The sequence below is a fragment of the Miniopterus schreibersii genome (assembly GCF_964146895.1).
Source record: "Miniopterus schreibersii genome assembly, chromosome: 6".
Taxonomy (NCBI): domain Eukaryota; kingdom Metazoa; phylum Chordata; class Mammalia; order Chiroptera; family Miniopteridae; genus Miniopterus; species Miniopterus schreibersii.
Genome location: NC_138107.1, coordinates 8164887 through 8177392, shown reverse-complemented (window position 1 = coordinate 8177392; position 12506 = coordinate 8164887).

Sequence of the window (12506 nt, the reverse complement as noted above, 5' to 3'; positions counted from 1 at the left end):
GCCGAGCTCGCGCTCGCACGGCCGGGGTGATTCGGTGTCTGAGCCGCGGACAGCTTCTTTCAATTATTAAAGGTATAAACCGGGAAAGCCGGTGGTTATCTGAGTGGTAAAATAAACTCGCGCGGCCCGGGACAGCTCCCGTTCGTAAGAAATGGTGGAGCCCGGGTGTGTCCGCACAGCTGAGGGAAGGAGGTGGTGGAGCCGAGGCCTGTTGAAAGGCGCTTCGCTCGGAAGCCCCCGTCTTGGGTACGTACCTGACCCAAAGCGGGAAAAACACGTTTTCCTCAAACGTCCCGACACTACATGCTATAGCGAACAAAGCTGAATTACAGGTTTTAAACCAACTGGAGGCAAATGATTGGAAAACTGGTTGGGTTACGAGAAAAATACTTCAACATTCAAAAACATCTAGGTGTGACCCTGCAAAACTGACGCTGGAAAGCATAAAAGGAAAGAAGTAGCACCGATCCTTACCGTCATGGTTTCTAATGGCTTTTGTTCCTTTTAAAGTTATCATGCTAATTAATAAAATGTTATACTGCAAACTATTTTTAAAATGTTGAAAACCATCTAAGTTAATAATAACGATTTCTTAAATTCTGAGTCAACTTTTTTGTTACAAAAGCCTCTAAAAGCTAATTTGGGGCTAAGATGAGGGCGAGAGTTGAAATATTAATGAGAAAATAGTTTGCTCTCCTTCCGGCAGGTTGCAAATGGTTGCGGGACACCGGTACCACATGGCAAAATAGCATTCTCAGGGCCAACGACATTAATTTTTTAAAACTATAAACTTTTTCATTATAATTCGATCTTAGAGGTCTAGAGGTCATTCCCCATTTCTACTCTCACTTCACTTTAAATGACTGTAAAGTCCAGTACCATGTTTGAATCAGGATGGGCTAGGTTATGATGCTGCACTAGTCACCTGAAGGGCAGGTGACTCTACAGGGCAGCTTCCCTCCAAGTGGTGACTCAGCAGCCCTGGCTGCTTCCACCTCTGGCTCTGTCAACTCAGCATTAGATTGGCTTAAGAGCTAGACTGGAGAAAGAGTCGAACTGGAGAATCCTACCAAGGCTCTTCTTTGCCTCCTGGGGCCCTGAGCCTTTCACTTCTGCTGACATTTCGTTGGCCTGAATTAGTCACAGGGCTCAACCCAACTGACTAAGAAGGCTGGGAGGTATCACTTCCCGTGTGCCTGGGGAGAAGGAATGTCAAAAGATGGTTTGGTGAACACATGGCACTGCGTCTGCCACAGTGTTCAATAGTAAAAATAAATATAAACAATTTGAGTGTTGTAGGATCCAAACTTATAACCAAACTAACATGGAGGATTATTCAAACTAATGCCTTTATTTCCATTTCTGTAAAGTACAGTGTTGTGCCCTTCAAGTCAAAAGAAAGAAAGGAAAAAAAACACACCACCTTTCTAATGTTCCTGCAAGAATTCTTAAACCAAATTCTTCCTTTCTGGAAAGGTTTCTCTCTGCAGATTTGTAATATACAAAAATCTGGCCCAAAGGGTGAAGAATCGGGTGAATTACTGTGTCTTTTAATTAATAGTTAAGACTAAATGGTTCTACATTTGTCTATAATTTTATATAATGAATGAACAGCATACCAGACCTGATACTTTTTTCTTTTTTGAGTCGACATCAAGGAGATGGAGTATGACATGTATATTCATAGAAAGCACAGGTGTATGCTGATTTTTATAATTTTATCTCTAAAACCTGAATCTCTCAGATGTATTTATACCTGAAACTGAAACCCTTCCTAATGTCAAATTGGCAGACCTGGAATTTTCAGTCGTCTTAATGGTCAATTCACCTCAACTGTTATTTAAGCCTCCTTAAATATAACATCTATTAACAGTAATTATTACAAAGCACTTTTCCCAATATTTTACATCACTTAAATTTCTCAGTGACTTTGGGAGATAGATTTGATTACTCAGATTTACAAATGAGGAAAGCAAGACAAAATATCTAAGGTCATTAAACTGCTAAGTGGTGCTGAAGAGCTGAAAACTCATACTATCTGACCCCAAAGTTCTTTCTGGACATCCGCTGAGGTGTGGTGGCACTTCCACCTAACTTCATCCAGGTGAACTCCTGAGCACTTCCCGGAGGCTCCTTAAATGACTTCAGCTGTTAACGCCAAACAACTAATTTAAGGTTGACTCTATCTTAGAATGAAAATATTTTTAAAGCAATAGCTATGATCAATGATCATATAAGAAACTACTTTTTTTACATACTACAGCATATGTACAGTGGTAAATATAAAATCAAATAAAAAAATCCCAAGATTTCGAACTCTCAAAGTAATTATGTTTGCAATTTTTTAACTAAATGTTTGGTTTAGTTGTATGATCTCTAGATCACTGCAGACATATCAAATGAGACTATTTGAAAGAATAATCACTTTCATTTGAAGTCCAAATTGTACTCAGATATAGATGGAAATAATTATTTAATTTCTGACTTTCTAGAGGGAACCCGGGCCACACCCCTGCATACTGACCCAAAACAGATTCACAAGAATCCTTTTTACTTCACTCCCATCAGTTCACCTTTGTTAACAATTTCTTCATTAAAGTCACGAGGGCTTATGACCAGCAGGAAGCAGACTGGACTTTGAATATATGATCAACCAGAGAATCAAGAATTTTAAGTTTCTTAGTGGCTGGAATTTACTACTAAATCTTCATTAATATACATCCGCTTTACATACAACTTCAGTGTGCCTCTTAGTCTCATTTACAGGGAATGTCTCATATGCAAATTCAACGAACAAGTAGCCACAGTCCAAAGGTATAGGACCCCAAGAGAGCTACATAGATGATGACGGCAGGATCTCTCCTCTAAGGAACTTTAAAAAGTTAAGTTTGGTTCTTTGGGTAACCAAATAAGAGATAAAGGGAAGTGAATCTACATGAAAGTATTCCACTACGTAAAAAAGAAATGATAGAATATCCCAATTTTGCAACCTCCTGTGAATCAGTAGATGTAGGTATTATGCATGAACATTTTCAAAGATCATAGAGGGAAATAGATATTATGTGCCTCTTGAGGGAAAACCACACCACCACCTAAAATACTGCTGATGGAATCGGACCTGTATCTGATCTAGACTTGTGATCCTGCGCCAGTTTGTAGGAAACAGGGAACAGAGGAACATGTTGAACTGCGCCATGATCATGCAATTTGCAAAGTCCTGTCTGTGGAAGACTCTACAGGTGAAAAGGCCTTTGCTCTTCAGAAGATAAATTGTACAGTTAAAAAACACCTTAAAAGATCTATTAAAAAAGTTTAAAGTGTGTATATGTGTGGGGAGGTGGGAGACTATACTGTCAAGGGGGTGAACACTTGGGTGGTAAAGCCATTAAAGAAAAAGGGAAATGAAAGGGGCTACAGTACTATAAAAGTTAGATGATGGTTACTTATTAGGTGGTTGTGGTAGGGAAGCAGTTGTGATTGAGAAGGGACAGGTGGAAGGGGCTTCTAAGGGCAGGTAGTGAAGTTCTGTTTCTTGACCTGGTGGTGATTACAGGGTCTTTGCTTTAAAAAGTTCATTAAGGCAAACATTTCCTTTGGATTCTCTTGTGTTTTATTTTATGATAGAAAGATTTTAAAAGAAGAAAAAGTTTGGAGGGTGAGGCCAGTTCTACCTAAGAGCTGAAATATATTTTCTCCACACAGAGCTATTTGCAAATATATCCATTTGGTTTCCTGGGACAATATTAAGGTTAAATTACTTTAAAAAGAAAAATAAATGCTTTAAAAAAAAAATCCTTTGAAAGATAGTCCACCTTGCAGTACAATTTTGGGATTTCATTTAGATATTCAGTCTTTTTTTTTTTTTTTTAGGAGGTAATGGACAAGTCGGTAGTAGAGTATATTTTGAGTGTCAGAGGAAAGGTAAAATGGAATGATGAAAGAGAATGAGATGAGAACAGTTTCTTAAAGCTTAATGATTAAATTTCAGTAGTGATCAGGAGTAATCTATAAACATTTCCCATTAAGATTTTGATGAGGGCATGAGCTCCCTCACTTTCCCACACCTATAAGCCAGGACAATGTCTCAGGACTGTATGACTTTTTAAAAGTACATAGAATGCTCAGCTTGAAATTCAAGAATCAAATAAACCTCTGTAAATAGAAGTCCTGTGGGGGTCAGAATGGGGGAATCAGAAAATGTGGAAGTATGTTACCCTGGGCTTCCGCAGCAGCTGGGTGTAAACTGATAATATGTTTATCTCTCATTCCTCCTGTTACCAGTTTACAAACAGACTCTGACCTTCCCAACCCAGGCCCCAGCTCTGCAGGCTCACATTGCCTGTTTGTGAACACACAAGTATCATTCTTGAACCCAATACTGAGAATGCTGGGAAGTTTTTTTTAACCTTATATGAGCTTTAAATAAACTGCACTTGAAAAAGAAAACAAATAGACAAGCCCCAAAATATATATTCTTCAAACTACGATTCCAACCAGTGGACTTTGGACATGTGACGAAATAGACTCAGTCACCCACCAAGCTGCCACAGAAAACCATGAGATTCTTTTACCTTGCTCAAATCACACCTCCTCCTTCCCTGAGCTTTCAATAACTAAGAAAAGGCAAATCTACTTATCAAAGCATGTGTCCTGGCCCCTTACCTCCACTCTTTGAGGTATTTTTTAATAAAAAACAAATAATAGGAACTAGGCAGATTCGGAAAGGTTTCTCCTGATTAACCAAGTCTTCTTGCTCATTTGGAGTTGTGATGCCTACTTGGAAATAAGTCATTGTCTGTGAATGTACAAGGTACATGACAAGGAAGTATGAAAACATAAAGTAGTATCGGGATCATAAGGCAATATGATGCAGTGAAAAAAACTGGAAAAGGAGCCAAGTGACCTCGGTGTGAGGCCATTTCACCACTTACTGAGGGAGCAAGTCACATGGAAGCTTGGGTTTCTTAATCTGTAAGATAATAACTGACCTGTCTTTGCTATGAGGTTGTTATGAGGAAGAAAGCATAGTCAAAATTATGTAAAAGTGTTTTATAACTCCAAAACACTAGAGAAATTTAAGGAACCACTAATATTAATGTTATGTACACACTCCTTCCAAACCAATATTATCTTTAAAAGGAATGCCCAAAGACTTTCTATGAGATAAAATTGCCCTTCTTAATGTCAATTGTAAGTTGTATATTAAAATATACTGGCTTCCTTAACATTAATTAGGCAGTTTGAATGAATATAAAAACATGTTACAGTGACAAAACATTTTCAATGCTTCTTCTTATCCATAATCCCGGGTAACAGCAGAGTTACTATTTTAAAGAGAATTTGACATCTTAAGGGGACATTTGGTTCTCTATTAAATGTGTTTGTTTTAGTGAATTTTTAAAACGGTACAGTAAGTAAATGCCCTAATAGATTGTTATTCTTAAAAGGTTGCCCCCCCCCCGCATGCACACACACACACACACACACACACACACACACACACACACACACACACAGACACTCCTAGGCTGGATCTGGAAGGACTGCTGATTCAGTCCTTCCATAGCTGCTTTTTGATTTTTTTTTTTAAATGTCTTTATTGATTTCAGAGAGAGGGAGGAAGAGGGGGAGAGAGGGAGAAACATCAATGATGAGTCATCGATCTGCTGCCTCCTGCACGCCCTCTACTGAGGATCAAGCCCTAAACTCAGGCATGTGCCCTGACCGGGGATCGAACCATGATCTCCTAGTTCATGGGTCAACGCTCAACCACTGAGTACGCCGGCCAGGCTGCTCTTTGATTTTTAATCATATGATAGCAACATCTGAACAAGGTTGAAGAGAGCAACTTCAGAAAGTTCCTCTTCTTGCTCTGAATCTCTGTAGCATTTAACATTTAACTTTAGCTGGTAATTTGGGTTGTTCTCTCTTGCTTTTTATTATAAATGGAGGTAGACCCCTAAGATGCTGAAAATTAGTAGATGTTCCGCCTTGGGGTAGAATTCATATACTTAGAAACTGACTTTGAGAAGAAATCAGGTGAGAGAAGGCTGAACAGGGATTAAGGAGATCTCACACTGTACCAGCCTGGTCACCTTTGGGTCAGTCATTAATTACCTCTCTGTCTCATTTCTTTTTATCTAAAAATTAGGAAGTTTGGACCATATGATAGCTATCATTTGTATGGTAGTGTTGAAAGAGAAACTGAGGCATATTAAACATTTTAAGAGTTTATTTGAGCAAAAAGTCAATTTGAGTAGGAATTCTGAGGAGCTGTACAGAATGAAAGACTTATATAGGCAGAGGGAAGGGGAAGAGGGAAGTTATGTGGGCAAAAAAGCCAGTTGGTTATTGCAAAGTTACTTTTTCCTATAGGGGGTGGCAGGGGTCTCTATCTGTCAGATTACCTAACTAGTGCTCATCAGGTGATTCCTGATTGACTGGCTTACGATTCTATGTCTGGGAGAGTCCAAACTGTAAAGTCTCAGTTTGCTGATGTGGGCCTAAGCATAAGCAACTTCATTTTGGGCCTCTTGTCTTGTTTTTAACAGTAGGCAGGTACTAGTTCTAATTCTCCTAGTAGCCTGGTAAGACAGGCCTCCTTAGTCCCATATTACAGATATAGAAATCTGTTCAAAGAGGTAAGGTTATTTCAGGTCACATTCGGTGAACTCCATGGAACCACTTCAGCTTTGCAATTCTAGGATTCCATAGAGAGAAAATCCACCCTTTGGGCTTATGTTTTCCCTTTAGAGATTATGTTTAGGATTCATTTATAAAATGTCAAATGTGGAAAGAGTCCAGGATCATTAGTGCCAGGTTTTTCACTTGTTAAAGACCTTGCTGGTGGGCTATTTCGAGCCAAAACTGGCCTGTGTGGCTGGCTACTTTTCTGTCGTGACCAGTCAGCAAGGTATTTAAAATTACTTAAATTAATGGAAGTGCAGATATGAGTTAACACATGACCGGTCAGCAACATTCAGACATGGAAATGTGTATGTATATTTGTAACCGGTTAGCAAGATGTTTTAATAAGAAGGACTCCAAGGTCCAAAGAGGATCAGTGACCAGCCCACAGTTGTGATAGATTTTCTCTTTCAGTTTTGCCCATAATGCTCATTGTAACCAGATTCTACCTGGATGGAAGCATATATAGGAAGATGGGTCAGGGAGTGGTATTTGGCCTGGGCTCCAAAAGCTTCCTAAAGGTGACCTTGGTTCTGTGTGCAAATATTATCCATCCAAATGCGTAGAATTGCCAAAACTTGAAGGTCACTGGAGGACATTCCTTTTCTTTGCAAAGGTATAAAATAAGGGTGGTGAAACTTTCCCACCCAGAACCACTGAACCACTGAAAAGTCAAAGAAGAGCCACACATAATTAAAAAGTCACTTAATTTAGCTCTTAATGTGGTATTAAAATAGTTCTTTAAGCACAAATATAGGTATATTTTTACGTTTTAAAATTATTTAAACACTAAAAACAGGATAAATTTCTGTAAACAATAAACTTTCAATACACATAATGCACAAGTATTTATTATGGCTGGCTAAGGTGGAGAAATCCCATGGGAGGAGAAGGGGACAGGAGAGAAGAAGGAAAGGGGGAGGCAATGCCAAATTAAGGAAAAACAAGGGAGAGAAACATAGGAAGGAAAAAGTTAGAGTTGGGGGGAAGGAAAAGAAAAGAGAATCCCAAGGAAGAGGAACTTCAAGTGGACGAGACAAGTTGGAAACGGGTCTTAGAAGGGAGAGAAAGACTGAGAACAAAGAAGAACTGCAGTGGGAGCCTGGAGAGGTGAGAAGGGAGTTAGTTTCTTTTTTCACCCAACTCCCTTGAACATTGATTGCCTGCCCACTGTGTGCAGGGCACTCTGATAAATTCGTGTCCTGGGAGAAAAAAATAAGCTGCAAGAAGCTTTAATGATGTCATTTCTTTAGTTACCAATTTTTTTTATGAGAATGAAAAGTAATTTATGCTCATTGAGAAACTTTGGAAAAATAGTGGAATAAAGAATCTCTAATTCTCTTTCTCCGGGTGAAAGAGGGGAGATAAAAAGGATCTCTAATTCTAGCCCATTGACATTTGACTGCAGCTTCTGGTGCTGTTTAAAGGGCTGCAGCTACCCAGGGAAACCTCTTCTCCAGGAGATGGCAGAGGTGTAAAGGGGCAAAGAGAAACCCACCGAGCTCCTCAGGCCTCAGCGTGGAGCTCACACGCTGTGACCTCTGCCCCAGTGTCCTGAGCCCTCGCAGAGATGTGGAGGCAGGGCAAAGAAATGGCCAATAATCACATCCCTAGTTTTACATCATATAAAAAGTATAACTGTCTAAGTATAACATAAATTTAAATTTGTACTTTGACCTCATCTGGGACAATACAATACAAGGACCTTAGAACACTTTGAAAGTCACTTTTTAAAAGAAATATGTTGTCACATCTCCTCTTCTATCCTGGAATGACATGTATGGTTAATAGGAACTACATACAAATTTGGTTTAAAAATCTGTATAATGCCCTTCTCATAGAGGCGCCTGAAAAGAAAGGTAATTTATAAGGGCAGTTACCATAAAATGATATGTATTTCAGTGTGTTAAAGCTCAGGCATAAAACAAGCGAAGACTCAAGTAGCAGTTTGCTCGCACCTGTACATAGAATCACTGTGAGTGTGACAGCCACAAATACAGTATGGTAAGGTATGTTAAATTAGCAACTCAGTTACCTTATGTGGTGTTGCAGTCATCTGTTTTTCTGATGTAATAAACAAATCCTGGTAAAGTTTAGAAAAACAAATATAACAGAAGTATAAGTTTCTCTTGATATCTCAATTTACACTGGATGAATTCCTAGAATATCCAGTGTATATAAAACCCATGCAAAAAATTGTTTGTGTTTATATATGTGAAACAGACTTAAGTTCTAAACTCAGATAATTATACATGGATTTAAAAAAAAATTATTGACTATTTGAAAGATATATAGAGAGAAACATCAACTTGTTGTTCCACTTAATTCATACATTCATTGATTGCTTCTTGTATGTGCCTTGACCAGAGATCAAACCTGGAACCTTGGCCAGGGTGGACTTTTTTTTTCCTTTTTTTAACACCTACATGAATATCTAGAGGAGCAGTACTAAGTTATATAGGATGTAGGACAATTTGGGGTGGTGGTGGTGCAGAATCATGACAGGTACAGAACCTTCACATAGGAGTAGGTCTAAGGTATCTGGTTCTATCTATTAAATCTGAATATAGCCCCCTATTAAAATAACTATACAAATGCACTGAAACATTTTCAACAAAACCCTGTGTTGTTCAACAACACTGAGGCACTGTCACCACCTTCAGGGAAGTCCACTTATATATCCTGTACCATAAAGTTTTTGCTCACTATTATAATCTAGCACCTAGCACAGTGCTGGGCACATAGTAGGCATTTAACAAACATCTCTTTAATGAATGAACACAAGGGTGTTCTTTTTACTTATGCAGCATCTTTCATCTTCTCTATGATAATGACTCACATTTAAAGTTCCAGCCCTGATCTCTTTTCTGAGCTCCCACTCTGTTTTGGCAAATGCTCACTTAACATCTCCACTGGAATGGTTTTCAGACACCTCAAGTGCTAAATATATCCAACTCATCGTTTCCTGCTACTGCACCGCTCTCCCAAATAAAACCCACTATCAAACAAGGCAAAATATGCTGGTATTCTCTGGTTCAGTTAATGCCACCATAATCTACTTATTTGCTCATCAAAAACCTGGGCATTACCCATAAACATTCTCTCCCGCTCACCCCCTTTTCTAATTCATCAATTCTAGTTCTTCAATCTTCTCAAATTTATACACCTGTCTCCATCTCCAGTGTTACCACGCTAGCGGATCGCTAAATTACTATAATGGTTTCTTGCCTGCTTCCAAACCATCCTCCATCCAGTAACCAAAGTGATCTTTTTCAACAGCATGAAAAATCGCATAGAAACCATAAAAAAGGACCATTGCTTTTGAGAGAAAGTGGAAGGGGGAGAGACAGACATCGATGTGAGAGAGACTTATCAATTGGTTGCCTCCTGCACGACCTGGGCAGGAATGGAACCTGCAACTGAGGTACATGCTCTTGGCTGGAATCGAACCCAGGACCCTTCAGTCCACAGGCCGACACACTAACCACTGAGCAAACCAGCTAGAGCGTGAGTGAGCTTTTAAAACAGGAATCTGATCATATCACTCCCGTTTAAATCCCTTAAATGGTTTTCCACATTTTTTAGGATAAAATCTAGAACCCTCAGCAGGGCATATAAGACCCTGTACGACTTGGTCCCTGCCCATGTATCTTTTCTTACTTTGTGCTTACCCACTACTCAATCACACTGGCTTTCTTTTCCTTTTTTTCTTTTTTTTTTTTAAAATAATTTTTATTTATTAAACTAATCCAAACATATAATTTAGAAACTAATCATTGCTAAATAGTTTATGACAAAAACTTTTTCCCCCAGGATCCCTGCCTTCATCTCTGTTGGTTTACTCCTTTCTTTTGGTAGAGTTCCCCCTACTCCAGTAGTTTCCCAAGAAAGGATGCATGGGAGCAGAATTTTTTCAGAAGTTGCAGGAAAATGGGGCTTATTCTAGTCTCACTTGTTAATTTCAATAGCTGCGTAGTCCTAGATTAGAAAACATTTTCTCTCAAGATTTTGAAGGGTCTGTTGTCTTCCAACATCAGTAGTGCTGTTGAGTCTGTCTTAATTCATTTTCTTTCAGTCTGGAAAATTTTAGGATCTACTATTTATCATTGATGTTTGAAATTTCAAGATGTGTGTGTGTGTGTGTGTGTGTGTGTGTGTGTGTGTGTGTGAACACCTTGGCATAGTTCTTTTCATTTGTCATTCTGGGAACTCAGTGGGCCTTTTCATTCTAGAGACACGGTTTTGACTTTAGGAAGTTATTTAACAATTCTCTAAAGCCCTAGCATTTTTTCCCCTTTCTTCCCCCCCCCCCCCGGGCTTGCTATTATTCAGGCATTCTATCTTCTAAGTCGTCTAGCTTTTCTTTTTTTAATTATTGATTTTCAGAGAAAGGGAGGTGGGGGAGAGAGAGAGAAACATCAATGTGAGAGCAAAACATCGATTGCCTGCCTCTTGCATGCTCCCCACTGGGGATCAAGCCTGAAACCCCAGCATATGCCCTGACCAGGAATTGAACCATCAACCTTTCGGTGCACAGGATGACACTCAACCAAGCTACACTGGATCCTCTAGTCTTATCTTTTTCTTCTATTGTCCATATGTTTGTTTTCTACAAATGAGTTTTTGAAAACATCTTTAAGGGTGGTTTTCAACCACATAAAAGTTCTATTCAGAAGTTAATCTCCCTAAGCTGTTAAAAGAATAGAGAGAAAATTATAACATTTCTGCTGATACCTTTTATTTTAGTTAAAAGCAAATTTTAGCCTTGGTTGGGTGGCTCAATTGGTTGGAGCATCCTCTGGTACACCAAAAGGTTGCGGGTCCAATTCCCAGTAGGGCACATACATGGGTTTTGGGTTTGATCCCTGGTCGGGCTGCATACAGGAGATAGCTGGTCAATGTTCCTCTCTCACATCAATGTTTCTCTCTCCCTCCCTCCCTTCCTCTCTCTCTTAAAAAAACAAAACAAAACACACACACACACACACAAACATATCCTCAGGTGAGGATTTAAAAAAAAAAAAGAAGCAAATTTTAGCAGTGAATTAAAAAGGTACCTTTGCCACGTAACTAAATACAAATCTTTTCAAACTGCATGCTTTCAAAACTTTTTACTTCCTTTTTACATACCTTCATTGTCCAACTGACAAACCTTTTCAAGTATGTATTTTATAGTAAACTTATAAATAAACTTATAAATACTAGTGATTATTAATTCTCTTATATGTCAAGTTCTCTTGGGTTTTACTTGGTCTTTATACACCCAAACCACTTCACCAAAACTAAGGAAGATTTCAGTTATATCATTTATTAATTTCTCCATCTGATTAGAGCCTGTAATAGCTACCTCACTTGATTAGATTCAACCAATTTATTTACTGATTCATTCTATTTTGAATTCTTTTCAAAATAAGCCACAATTCTTTATTTATTTTACTATTATTATTTTTTATTGATTCCAGAGAGGAAGGAAGGGGGGGAGGGAGGGAGGGAGAGAGAGAGGGAGAGAGAAACATTGATGCTAAAGAGATACATTGGCCAGTTGCCTCCTGACTGGAGATTGAGCCTAGGTATGTGCCCTGACCAGGAATCAAAGTTATTTGTAATATCCAACTGCTCTTTCTCGCTGTTAGACGGTTCCTTCTTTTAGCATCCTGTTCTTGTTTCATGAATACAGTATTTCTCTGATGATACTCTAGTTTTTTTGAAGTATTTTTATGCTCCCTGCATTGTCTCTGTTTCCCGTGATTCCTCCCCTCCAGCCCATTCTTACATGTTGGACTTCTAAAATTTTTTCATGTTGCAAGTTTTCTGTTGGT